The 13,164-nt window shown below is 46.6% G+C and overlaps 1 protein-coding gene across 1 annotated transcript in view; it reads left to right on the top strand.

Annotated features, from left to right (window-relative positions):
* The window catches only part of LOC138752915 (zinc finger matrin-type protein 4-like), a 148,800-nt gene that overhangs the window by 130,359 nt on the left and 5,277 nt on the right, over positions 1-13,164 (top strand). The gene's annotated exons all lie outside the window — the stretch shown is intronic.

Genomic DNA, 13,164 nt, shown 5'->3' with positions numbered 1-13,164 from the left:
GTCATTGCATTTCATCATTATCGCAATATTCCAAGGGCGAGGGGAGGGCGTAATCAACGAGCTGTGCGGGCTGCAGACGTACAAGTCACGCTCACACGAGGGAGAGCCTCAGACCAGAGGGCACGACCTCAGAATGAAAGGGCATCCCTTTGAAACAGAGGCGGAGTTTCTTCTGCCAGAGAGGATGGGGAATTTGTTGCCACGAGCAGCTGAGGAGGCCGGGCCATTGGTGATTAGTAAGGGTGTCAAAGGTTACGGCGAGAAGGCAAAAGAATGGGGTTGAGAGAAAAGATACATCAGCCATGATTCGAATGGTGGGGCAGACCTGATAGGCCAAGTGGCCTATTTCTGAAGAGACTCACACCACCAGGTTCAGGAACAGCTGCTGCCCCTCCACCATCAGATTCTCCAACAGCAAACTCGATCAGGGACTCATTTAAGGACTCTTACTTGGGGACTTTATTGATTGTTTTTGTTCTCTCTGTATTGCAGAGTCAGTTTGTTTACATTCGCTATCTGTTTACAGCTCTCATATGTACATTGAGTACAGTTTTTTTGCACTGCCAATAAGTAGTAATTCTGCCTCGCCTGCAGGTAAAAGAACCTCAGGGTTGTATGTGATGTCATGTATGTACTCTGACAATACTTTTAAGGGTAAAGTGAGTGTTTGCAATAAGGTGGAGTATAGTGAAGTGTTGGAGATATGCAGTGTACGGTGCAGAATATAAAAGGCAGATGATGTTTCTGGCCTGAGCCCTTCATCAAGAATGTCAAAAATAAGGCAGGCACCTGAGTAAAAAGGTCATGGGGTGGGGGGGGAGGAAAGGGCAGGGGAGGAGCCCAGGCGAACAGGTGAGATAGTGAGAGGGTAGAAATGATAGAAGCTGAGGTCAGGGGGGGGAGCTAAAGGAAGGGAGACGGAGGTATGAGGGGAAGAGAGAGACCAGGGAGGGTATTAGGTCACAAGTCATTCAGTATTGACAGGAAGAACCCAGCTCCCTGACTCCTGAGCCCTAAAGGACCTCAGGGTGAGGGTTTAGTCCGGGACACCCGGGTGCGCATTCGAAGGAAACCTGGTTCAGGCACCGTGCCACACCAACCCTGCTCAGTACTATTTCCAAGGCCAGGATAATCTGCTTCGTCTAGCCTTAGGGCAGCACGGTTGGCGTGGCGGTTAGCGCAACACTTTTACAGCGACTGCAATCGAATCCCACGTGGTCTGTAAGGAGTTTGTACATTCTCCGTGTGTCTGCGTGGGTTTTCCTCGGGGGGGGCTCCAGTTTCTTCCCACCCTTCAAAACGGGGGTATAAATTGGGCGGCACGGACCCAGAGGACTGAATTGGCCTGTTACTGTGCTGTACGTCTAAATTTTTTAAGTATTTAAATTTTTAAAATTTTAAATTTAAAAATAGTAGAACTTCAAGGGCAGAGCACACATCAAACCATCAAATACACAGCAATGGCCCAGATTAAAAGCTACTCCAGTTGAATTTGAATTAACCATGGTCATGTTTTTTACCCTGAGCAGTCCTCCATTGAGAACAAGATGATTTTCTTAAGCCGCTGAGAGATATCACCTCAATTTGCATGCATGAAAGTTTTGATGTTTAATTTTAGGATGTGCTGGACAGAATGTTTGTCTGCTGGACTCCCTGTGATCAGTCTTCTTTTGCATACACTTTATCCCTGTGGTAATGCAACCATGGGACTGTCTACATTCCCATCTACCTACTGCAGGGGGCAACCCACTGTACCTGGGAGGCTGGCTCCACCTATTCCCTGCCAATTACTGGCCCCATATAAAGGCTCACGCCGGCCCTTGGGTGGGCAGTAGAGCACATGGAGCCAGAAGGGATATTGGTTTCAAGCTAATTAAAACCTGTCACACAGCCTTCATAGTTTGAGCTTGTTTGTTCATCTTGCAGTGCACCACAATCCCCAAACTGTCCGTCCAAATGAAGTGACCCTTCAATCTGTAGGGGTCATCTACTGCATGGGGAGATCTTTTCACTGACCACCACTGTAACAGCAAGGGCCTCCCAGTGCTAAGCATTTACCTTCCACACCTCCTCCCCCCACCGACACCTGCCCATGGGCTCATGCATTGCCAAATTGATGCCACCCGCCACTTGGAGGAGCAATGCCTTATATTCCATATCGGCGCCAGGCGGCATGAATGTCAACTTCTCCATGTTACGTTAACCCCCCTCTGCCGGTCTCTCTCTTTCCCTCGACCCTCTGTCTCCCTTCCTCCAGCTCCCCGTCTCTTCCCTTCTGATCAGAGAGCTTCCCTCCTTAGCCCTCTGCCCTCTCCCCCCATCACCTGTATCCTATTACCTCTTACCTGTTGGCCTGTGCTCCTCCCCTTCTCGTCCCCGACCTTTTTACTCAGGTGTCTACCTGATTTTCAACACTCTTGACGAAGGGCTCAAGGCCGAAACATCGTTGGCCTTTTATATCCCATGGACACTGAGTTTCTCCAGCACTTTTTTATGCTGTTCCTCATTGCAAGCACTCACTCTACCCTACCTTAATAATCAGGTAACTTCCTCTTGGCTTCTGTTCCCATTCTCCTAGCTCCGATCTGTTATTTATTTATTTTTCATCTGACTACCATTCTCCTTTCTCAGTCCCAGTTTCCAGAAAACCTTCCAAACTCTTTGTTCAATGTAAAATTCGGCTCCTTGTCTTGGAGCTCCCTGTCCATGCCTTTTTGCACTTCACACGTGAGCAGAAAATTAGTGAATGAAGGGGTAGAAATGATAGAAGCTGAGGTCAAGGGGGGGAGCTAGAGGAAGGGAGACGGAGGTATGAGGGGAAGAGAGAGACCAGGGACGGTATTAGGTCACAAGCCATTCAGTATTGACAGGAAGAACCCAGCTCCCTGACTGAGAGGTCATCTAATGGAAGCATTTTGAATATTAAAAGGCCTGCATAGAGTAGATGTGGCAAAGTTGTTGACAAGAGGGCAAAACTTCAGAATTGAAGTGCGTGGGTTTAAAACAGAGATGAAAAGGAATTTCTTTAGCCAGAGCACGGTGAACCTCTGGAATTTGCTGCCACGGACAGCTGTGGAGACCGGGTCGTTGGGTGTAGCTAAGGCAGTGATTGATAGGTGATTGGGTATCAAAGGTTATGGGGAGAAGGCTGGGGAGTGGGGCTGAGAGGGAGAATGGACCAGCTCATGATGGAATAGCAGAGTGTGCTTGATGGGCTGAATGGCCTGCCATATCTTATGGTTTAATGGTTTTATCTGCACCCACAACATATACTTTTTCCAATATATTGCACAAATTGTAAAATCTATCACCTATTCTAAATGCCCCCAACATTTATTGGACAGAAAATAAATGTTGATTATTCAAACCCCAATTTCAGTGTGATGTATCATAGAATATTGGGACATTACAGCACAGTACAGGCCCATGATGTTGTGCTAACCTATCTCAAGAAACTAAACTTTCCCCACCTCATAACCCTCTGTTATTCTTGCATCCATGTCCCAAAGAGTCTCTTCAATGTCCCAATACATTCCAGGCACCCACTACTCTGTGTAAAAAAAATACTTACCCCTGATGACTCCCCTAAATTGTACAGAAGTTCTCTGATGTTTGCTACTCTCACCCTGGGAAAAAGGTGCCCGCTGTCCACCCTATCTATTCCTCTCATAATCTATCAAGTCACCTCTCATTCTTCTTCACTCCAAAGAGAAAAGTCCCAGCTCTGCTAACCTTGCTTCATAAGACATGTTCTCCATTCCATGCAACATCCTGGTCAATCTCCTCTGCACCTCTCCCACAGCTGCCACATCCTTCCTGTAATGAGGCAATGAGAACTGAGTTCAATATTCCGAGTGTGGTCTCACCAGAGTCTGATGGAGCTACATTACCTCTCGACTCTTAAACTCGATTCCCTCATACCATAAGGCTTCTTAACTGCCCTATGAACCTGCACGGCAAACTTGAGAGATCTATGGATTTGGACCCCAAGTTATTTTTTTAAAACATTTAGGCATACAGTATGGTAACAGGCCATTTTGGCCCAAGAGTCTGTGCCGCCCATTGACCTACACCCCCAGTACATTTCGAGCAGTAGGAGGAAACCAGAGCCCCCAGCGAAAACCCACGGGAAGAACATACAAACTCCTTACAGCAGCGCTGGATTCGAACCCTGGTCCTAATCGCTGGTGCTGTGAGGCGTTCTGCCAACTGTGCCACCCAGCTCATCTGCTTTTCCACACTGTTAAGAATCCTACCATTAGCCTTCAAGATCGACCCTCCAAAATGCATCACCTTACACTTATACGGATTGAACTCCATCTGCCACTTCTCCGCCCAACTCTGCATCCTGTCTACATCCTGTTGTAACCGACTGATCTTCAACAGTATCCATTACATTTCATATCATTGTTAGACAAATTGTAACAATCAAGCCTCCAATTGAAATAACTATTCTAACTAATAGGCTTTAGTTTCATGTAATTTGGATATTCATAATATGAGAAATGCTATCAGATCTACATGAATTTATTAAAATAATTGATAAATCCATTTCATTTTGTTATCAATACTGTCCCATTATTTTTCTCATCTCTATGTTATCTATTTCCAGTCAGTGATTTTTAATGAAGCTGATATCATTTTCAGATTTTGTCATTTATTGCAATGTGTTTTATTTAAATTCATTTTTCAACTTGTGTGGATAAATATTAATTTCAGCCAGAAAATGTCTTTTCTCATTTTTATTCTTCTTGCTGTGATTTTGATTTTGTCTTTCAACTTAATGGAACATTTCCTCGCCTTTTATTATCAATGTAGTTTCAGTTCATTAATCTCAGTTTGTTTGTCTCTTGATGTTTTGGAACATTATGTTTGTTTTCCCCTTTGGCAAAAAAAAAGGTCCGGCAGGCGCATCCGTGCAATATCCTTCCACGGCTCTGGGCTTGGCCACAGTATTATGTTGCTCAGTCGTGTTGCAGATTCCTTCCGAGCTGCCTGCGCGACCTAATCCAATGCTGTGCTGTTCGCAAATGCTGTTTATCTGAAGCACTTTGCCTGTCGTGACGCTCGTGGCCAACTGACAAGGTGGGTGCAGTGGGTATCCAGTGAGCCGGATTCCGTCCCGACCTCGAATGCTGTCCAGATGGAGTTTGCAAGCTCTCCAGCAACATCTTGGCTATCCCCTGTGTTCTTCCTACGCTATTTTGAAGATTATTGTCTGTTAACAAAACAGAAAATGTGATAAACATAGAACACTGCAGTACAGGCCTTTCAGCCCTTGAAGTTGTGCTGACCCATATATTCCTTCCTAAAAAAAAGTACTAAACACTCCCTACCCCATAACCCTCTATTTTTCTTTCATCCATATCCCACTAAATTTCCTTTAGTCCACTGTAAGGCAAACAAAGATTCGTCATCAGCAGAACTTGGCCGGCGCCCCTTCAGTCCAGACTGAGCTCCAGATCCAAACCTCCAACATGATCAGAAATCCCTTAACCTCCTCAGGTGTGGGAGGAAGAAGATATCTGAATCAGAATCAGGATTTATTGTCATGAACAAGTCATGAAATTCGGTGTTTTGTGACAGCATCACAGTGTAAACATTCATATTATAACCATCTTACAACAATAAATATTTAAAAATTTAAATAATAGTGCACCAAAAGTCAGGCAGTGTCTTTGGTTCCTTGATTAGGAATCTGATGACAGCGGGGAAGTAGCTGTCCTTGTGCCATTGAGTGCTCACCTTTAGGCTCCTGTACCTTTTCCCCGATGGTAGCAGATTGAAGAGGGTGTGGCCTGGGTGGTGGGGGTCTTTGAGGATAGAAGCTGCTTTTTTAAGACACCGCCTCTTGTAGACGTCCTCGATGGAGTGAAGTCTGGTACCCATGATGTGGTAGGCCGAGTTAACAATCCTCTGGAGTTTTTCTTGTCCTGAGAGTTGGCGCCTCTATCTCAGGCATTGATGTTACCAGCCAGAATCCTCTCCATGGTCCACCTGTAGAAGCTTTTGAGAGTCTTCGGTGATATACTGAATCTCCTCAGACATGTCACAAAAGGGTGTGAGGGCGATCTGGCTGCGACATCTGTCACCCCATTGATCGCTAGGGATGATTCGGCTGATCTGGCTGGCTAGGCGGGTGTCACCCTTCCCTCACAGCTCCATGTGCGTCCCTCCCGAAGCTCAGCGCTCGGTCGCAGAGGATGGCCCCCTAGAAGAGGACCGCTCCGCCGGTCTAGGGTATATGACGTAGCTACTCCCCTGCTAGTCTAAACCTCAAAGACATGTCACAAAGTATCACAACTGGCGAGCTTTCTTCGCGATTGCATCATCATGGAGGCTTCAGGACAGATCCTTGGAGATGTTGACACCCAAAAATTTGAAGTTCTTAACCTGTTCCACTGTTGATCCCTCAATGAGGACTAGTTTATGTTCTTCTGGTTTGCCCTTCCTGAAGTCTGCAATCAATTCCTTAGTTTTGTTCACATTGAGTGCAAAGTTGTTGTGACGCCGCCCAATGAGCTGATCCATCTCCTTCCTGTACACTTCCTCATTGCCGTCTATGATTCTGCCGACGACCGTGGTATCATTGGCAAATTTGTAGATAGCGATCGAATTGTGCCTGGGCCACACAGACATGGGTGTAGAGAGAGTACAGCAGTGAGCTAAGAACAGATCCTTGGGCTGCATCTTTGTTGATGATCAGTGAGGAGGAGATGTTGTTTCTAATTCATACCGACTGTGGTTTTCGATGAGAAAATCAAGGATTCATTTACAAAGGGAAATACAGAGTTTGTAGTTTCTTGACCAGCACTGAGGGAATAATATTGTTGAAGGCTGAGCTGTCGTGTATGAAGAGCAGACATATGTAAGAGTTGCTGTTTTCGAGGTGATCCAGAGCTGAGTAGAGAGCCAGAGATATTGCATCTGCTGTGGAGCAATTGTGACGATGGGCGAATTGCAATGGGTCCAAATCTTTGCTTAGGTACGTATTAATTGGTTACTGTAAATTATGTCGAGTGTTCATGGCTTGTAAGAGAATTGCAGGCAAATGATAGATATGTGCAAGAAAATAGGTTACATGGAAATAATTTGGGGAAAGGGGTTGCTCTGAGAGGCAGCACAGACTAAATGGGCTGACTCGTGACTTTCATATTTGGGGGGATACGAGAAATTAATTTTCCAGTGGTCATCACCCTGTTCATGGGCTGCACAATTCGTGTGGTGATTACTGCAACGCTATTAGAGCGCCATAGACCCAGGTTCAAATTTGGTGCTGTCCGTGAGGAGTTTGTACGCTCTCCCCATGTGTCTTCATGGGTTTCCTCCTACCCTCCAAAAACGTACGGGAGTAGGTAGGTTAATTGGTGTATTTGGGGAGCATGTGTTCGTTGGCAGAAAGCCCATGCTAGATGTCTAAATCTGTTGTTCCCAACCTTTTTTTTCCACTCACTTATCATCTTAAGTAATCCCTTACTAACTACAGATCACCTAAAGCATCCTATGCCATAGTTCAGGGGTGGCCAAACTGCGACTCGTGAACCACGTGCAGCTCTTTGACATATAATGTGTGGGTCACGGAAATATGTTGGCTAAGACAGGAACGGTACGAGCTGGTGCTCACAATATTAGTTTTAGTGGGTGGCATGCCTTGTATACCGTGTCGATCCTCCCAACTTTTTCATTCCGGCGACCCACCCATCTGAGCTCTTGATGCTCCAACCACGGACTCTCGCCTTGGTCCCTGCCGCCCGCCAACCCGAGTTCCCAACCGTGGACTTTCGCCTTGGCTCCTGCTGCCTGCTCACCCGAGCTCTCGACCACGGTCTCTCACTTTGGCCCTGCCGCCCGCCCACCCAAGTTCCCAACCGCAGACTCTCGCCTTGGCCCCACCACCCCCCCATCTGAGCTCCCGACTGTGGACTCTCGCTTTGGCCCCTGCCGCCCGCCCACCTGAGCTCCTGACCATGGACTCTCGCCTTGGCCCTGGTCTAAACGTACTATTTTTTCATCTCAAACATCTGAAGTTTATCGTCTCTGGCTCTTGGGTTAAGCAAGTTTGGCCTCCCCTCCTACAGGTGCTCTGTGGTTCGTAAGAGATTACTTAGGTGGCATGTGAGTGGCAAGGAAAAAAAAATTGAGAACCACTGGTCTAAATTCATATGATCTTCATGAGAAGAGAAAGACTAGGGAGGAAGGTTTTCTCCACAGATATGACAGTTGCATTATTTTGCAGTCACTCATCCAGAGGTTCTGACAGATAATCTGAGCTCAAATCTCAGCGGGGCAACTAGGACATTCAAATTACATTAATTAAATAATGAAGTTAACCTTGATAATAGCTGGTGTGTAACTACTAGAAATAAAACCCCAGCAGGTTTGATCAATGATCTTTTTGGAAGGCCTTTGATAAGGTCCCAGACGTTACTGAGATTGGGGAGCTCGTGTTAGAAGAAGTAGTAATTGCTTCGGCTGGGGCTTTTTACCCCAGAGCATAGGAGGCTGAGGGGTGACCTTGTGGAGGTGGATAAAATCAGGAAACTCATGGATAGGGCAAATAGTTACAGCCGTCTTCCCAGGGAAGGGCAGAGAGTGATAGGTACTTAATTATAGGTTATGGGGAGAAAGGAGAGGGTAAATAGATCAGTTCATGATTAAATGGTGGGCAGACTCAATGAGCTGAATGGCTCTGATGAAAGGGAGTTAGAAGGCACAGATTTAAGGTGAGGGGGAAGATTTCGAGGGCTCTGGTGCGGCAATTATTTTACACAAGCTGCCAGAGAAAGTAGGTACAAAAGGTATTTGGACAGGGGCATGGATAGGCAAGGTTTGAAGCATACGGGGCAAACACAGGCCAATGAGTCTAGCTCGGGTAGGCAACTTGGTCAGCATGGGCAAGTTGGGCTGAAGGGTCCTAATGTTGAGTATCTCCATGAGTTCAAGTTTATTATATTCTGATTGTACAAGTGCAACCCGACAAAACAGCGTTCTCCAGTCCTGCAGACACACCATCAAACAAAACACACATACAGACAAATGGTGCATATGCAATATATAGAGAAAAATAAATATTGTTTGATAAATAGTAGAGTCTTGGAGGATTAGTAAGAGCAGCTCATTCAGTTATTCAGCATTCTAACTGCCCCTGGGAAGAAGCTGCTTCTCAGCCTGGTGGTTCGGGCTCTGATACTCCTGCATCTCCTTCCTGCCCAATGGGAGTAGCTGAAAGATGCTGTGTGCGGGGTGATAAACTATGAAACCTATCTCGCTAAATCCGGCTGATGCCAGGGCCCTGCACCATTTTCTATTTAAAATTCACAGATTAAAGTAAAGTAACAAGATTAATCATGTCAGTGAGAGACGATTTAATAGAGGTCTGCAAGGTTACGAGAGGCATAGATAGGATGGATGGCCAGTACCTGTTTCCTGGGACGAGAATAGCAAACACCAGAGGATGTCTGTATAAGGTGAAGGAAGGAACATTGAGGGGAGACGACAGATGTAAGTTTTTTTTTAACACAGAGAGTGGTGGGTGACTTGGATACATTGCCAGGGGTGGTGATGGAGGCTGGTACAATAGGCAACATTTAAAAGACTCTGAGACAGGCACATGGATGCAGAAGAAAGTAGAGGGATATGGGTGTGAGATTAGTGTAGAGTAAGTTTATATGGGCCGAAGGGCATGTACTGTGATGTGCTGTTCTACGTTAGAACATAGAACATTACTACGTGGTACAGGCCCTTCGGCCCCATAATGTTGTGCTGACTGACAGCAGCCCCCTCAACAAGCTAAACCTTCCCTACCTGGCCGTGAACTCTGTTCCACCTACCTGCCTTTACCCCATAGCCTGGAGTTCCTCAGCCGTGCAAAAAAAACTATCTAACTGGGACTAGCTTGGATAGACATCTTGGACAGGAGGGCCTGCTTCCACGCTCTGTGGCTCAATGGCGCTCCGATCCAAAAGCACAAACTATTTGAAAAGAAGAATGATTTAAAACAACGCAGTTGGGAAAAAGCTTTGTCAAAGGGGCACAGTGGTGAGCGCACGCCAGCAACGGGGACCGGGGTTCGAATCCCGCACTCTCTGCAAGGAGTTTGACCGTTCTCCCCACGTCTGCGTGGGTTTCCTCGCGGGGGCTCCGGTTTCCTCCCACTCTTCAAAAACAAACCAGGGGTTAAATTGGGCGGCACGAACTTGTGGGCCGAAAGGTCTAAATTCTTCCCAAAAAAAATTAAATTAAAAATACCCAGCAGACATTGCTAAACAACCATTGTACAGAGCTTTTCTTTAATTAACCTTCTTGGTGTCCTGCGGTGGTTACATGGAGTTTACAGTCTTTTAATTGGATTTTCATTACAACCTTTAATTGAGCATCATCAGCTCTACTGAAGTGGGAGAAGAAAGTAGAAGCAGATGTTAAATCAATGAAAGGCAATTAGTTCTTTGGATGAATCCCTCACTATCACTTTTCTCGGAATTTTTAAACAGAAGCATTTTAACCTCTTCGACTAATTTGTATTGGGTAAAGAATGTTTAACTGCAATTTTCACATAAAATTCAAGAGCAAATGGGTGATATCATTTGATTTTCAATGTAAAAGAGTTTGGTCATGCACAACTTCAGAAAACAAATGGATGGATTTATTTTTTATCGTCGGGATGCCTTCTTAATAGAATTTCATTTGAAGTACATTAGTTTTTAATAGCAGTGGTTCTCAACCTTTTTCCACAACACATACCTCTGTAAGTATTCCCTATGGCATTGCTGCTTAAGATGTTATGTGAGTGGAAAGAAAAAGGTTTGAGAAACCACTATTCTATAGCATCTTTTTTTTTCACACTATGAACCATACTGACCAAGATACATACAGACATTTTTCTCTTGAATATATACAGTGTCATGCAGTTTGGCATGCAGAGTTTTGCCGCCAGCCTTCCAGACTTCTGGGGGGATTCCATCCATACCTGCTGCTTTGCCACTTTTCAGTTGTTCGATTGCCTTATATGTCTCATCCAGGGTGGGAACCTCATCCAGCTCTAGCCTTAGGGGCTGTTGAGGGAGCTGGAGCAGGGCGGAATCTTGGACTGAGCGGTTGGCACTGAAAAGAGATTGGAAGTGTTCTGACCAGCGGTTGAGGATGGAGATCTTGTCGCTGAGGAGGACTTTGCCGTCTGAGCTGCGCAGCGGGCTTTGGACTTGGGGTGAGGGGCCGTACACAGCCTTTAGAGCCTCGTAGAAACCCCTGAAGTCGCCAATGTCCGCGCTGAGCTGGGTTCGTTTGGCGAGGCTAGTCCACCACTCATTTTGGATCTCCCGGAGTTTGCGCTGAAGATGGCTGCATGCGCGACGGAAGGCTTGTTTCTTCTCTGGACAGGACGGCTTTGTAAGGTGAGCCTGGTGGGCAGCTCGCTTCTTTGCCAGCAGCTCCTGGATTTCCTGGCTGTTTTCGTCAAACCAGTCCTTGTTTTTCCTGGAGGAGAAGCCCAGTACCTCTTCAGTGGATTGCAGTATGGTAGTCTTCAACTGATCCCAGAGGGTTTCAGGGGACGGGTCCGTGATGCGGGTTGTATCGTCGAGCTTTGCTTTGTGGTTTGCCTGGAAGTTTCCTCTCGCTTCGTCTGACTGCAGGTTTCCAACATTGAACCTCTTTCTGGGGGCTTTATTGTTCCTGGGCTTTGGTTTGAAGTGAAGGTTGAGCTTGCAGCGAACAAGCCGGTGGTCAGTGTGGCATTCCGCGCCACACTCCATTAACAATGGCGTGAAGCAAAGCTGTGTTCTGGCACCAACCCTCTTTTTAATCTTCTTCAGCATGATGCTGAACCAAGCCATGAAAGACCCCAACAATGAAGACGCTGTTTACATCCGGTACCGCACGGATGGCAGTCTCTTCAATCTGAGGCGCCTGCAAGCTCACACCAAGACACAAGAGCAACTTGTCCGTGAACTACTCTTTGCAGACGATGCCGCTTTAGTTGCCCATTCAGAGCCAGCTCTTCAGCGCTTGACGTCCTGCTTTGCGGAAACTGCCAAAATGTTTGGCCTGGAAGTCAGCCTGAAGAAAACTGAGGTCCTCCATCAGCCAGCTCCCCACCATGATTACCAGACCCCCACATCTCCATCGGGCACACAAAACTCAAAACGGTCAACCAGTTTACCTATCTCGGCTGCACCATTTCATCAGATGCAAGGATCGACAATGAGATAGACAACAGACTCGCCAAGGCAAATAGCGCCTTTGGAAGACTACACAAAAGAGTCTGGAAAAACAACCAACTGAAAAACCTCACAAAGATAAGTGTATACAGAGCCGTTGTCATACCCACACTCCTGTTCGGCTCCGAATCATGGGTCCTCTACCGGCATCACCTACGGCTCCTAGAACGCTTCCACCAGCGTTGTCTCCGCTCCATCCTCAACATCCATTGGAGCGCTTACATCCCTAACGTCGAAGTACTCGAGATGGCAGAGGTCGACAGCATCGAGTCCACGCTGCTGAAGATCCAGCTGCGCTGGATGGGTCACGTCTCCAGAATGGAGGACCATCGCCTTCCCAAGATCGTGTTATATGGCGAGCTCTCCACTGGCCACCGTGACAGAGGTGCACCAGAGAAAAGGTACAAGGACTGCCTAAAGAAATCTCTTGGTGCCTGCCACATTGACCACCGCCAGTGGGCTGATAACGCCTCAAACGTGCATCTTGGCGCCTCACAGTTTGGCGGGCAGCAACCTCCTTTGAAGAAGACCGCAGAGCCCACCTCACTGACAAAAGGCAAAGGAGGAAAAACCCAACACCCAACCCCAACCAACCAATTTTCCCCTGCAACCGCTGCAATCGTGTCTGCCTGTCCCGCATCGGACTTGTCAGCCACAAACGAGCCTGCAGCTGACATGGACTTTTTTACCCCCTCCATAAATCTTCGTCCGCGAAGCCAAGCCAAAGAAAAGAAGATATACAGTGTCATTTTCTCCCCTTTTTCCCCCCTCCCTTCCCTCCCTCCCTCACCCCCATTCCCATTTATTCAAAGTTCAATCTATAAGATACATTAAACCATTAAAGAATGTCGTCACTTAATAAAATTAAACGAAATTTTACTGAGTCAGTTCTTTTCGTTGTCTTCTCCTTTTGTCATTTTAGGTGGTGGAGGTCTGTGGTAGGATTTCT

The sequence above is a fragment of the Narcine bancroftii genome, chromosome 2, assembly GCF_036971445.1.
Source record: "Narcine bancroftii isolate sNarBan1 chromosome 2, sNarBan1.hap1, whole genome shotgun sequence".
NCBI lineage: Eukaryota > Metazoa > Chordata > Chondrichthyes > Torpediniformes > Narcinidae > Narcine > Narcine bancroftii.
The sequence above is the reverse complement of the archived record's forward strand: the minus strand, read 5'-3'. Positions and strand labels throughout refer to the sequence as shown.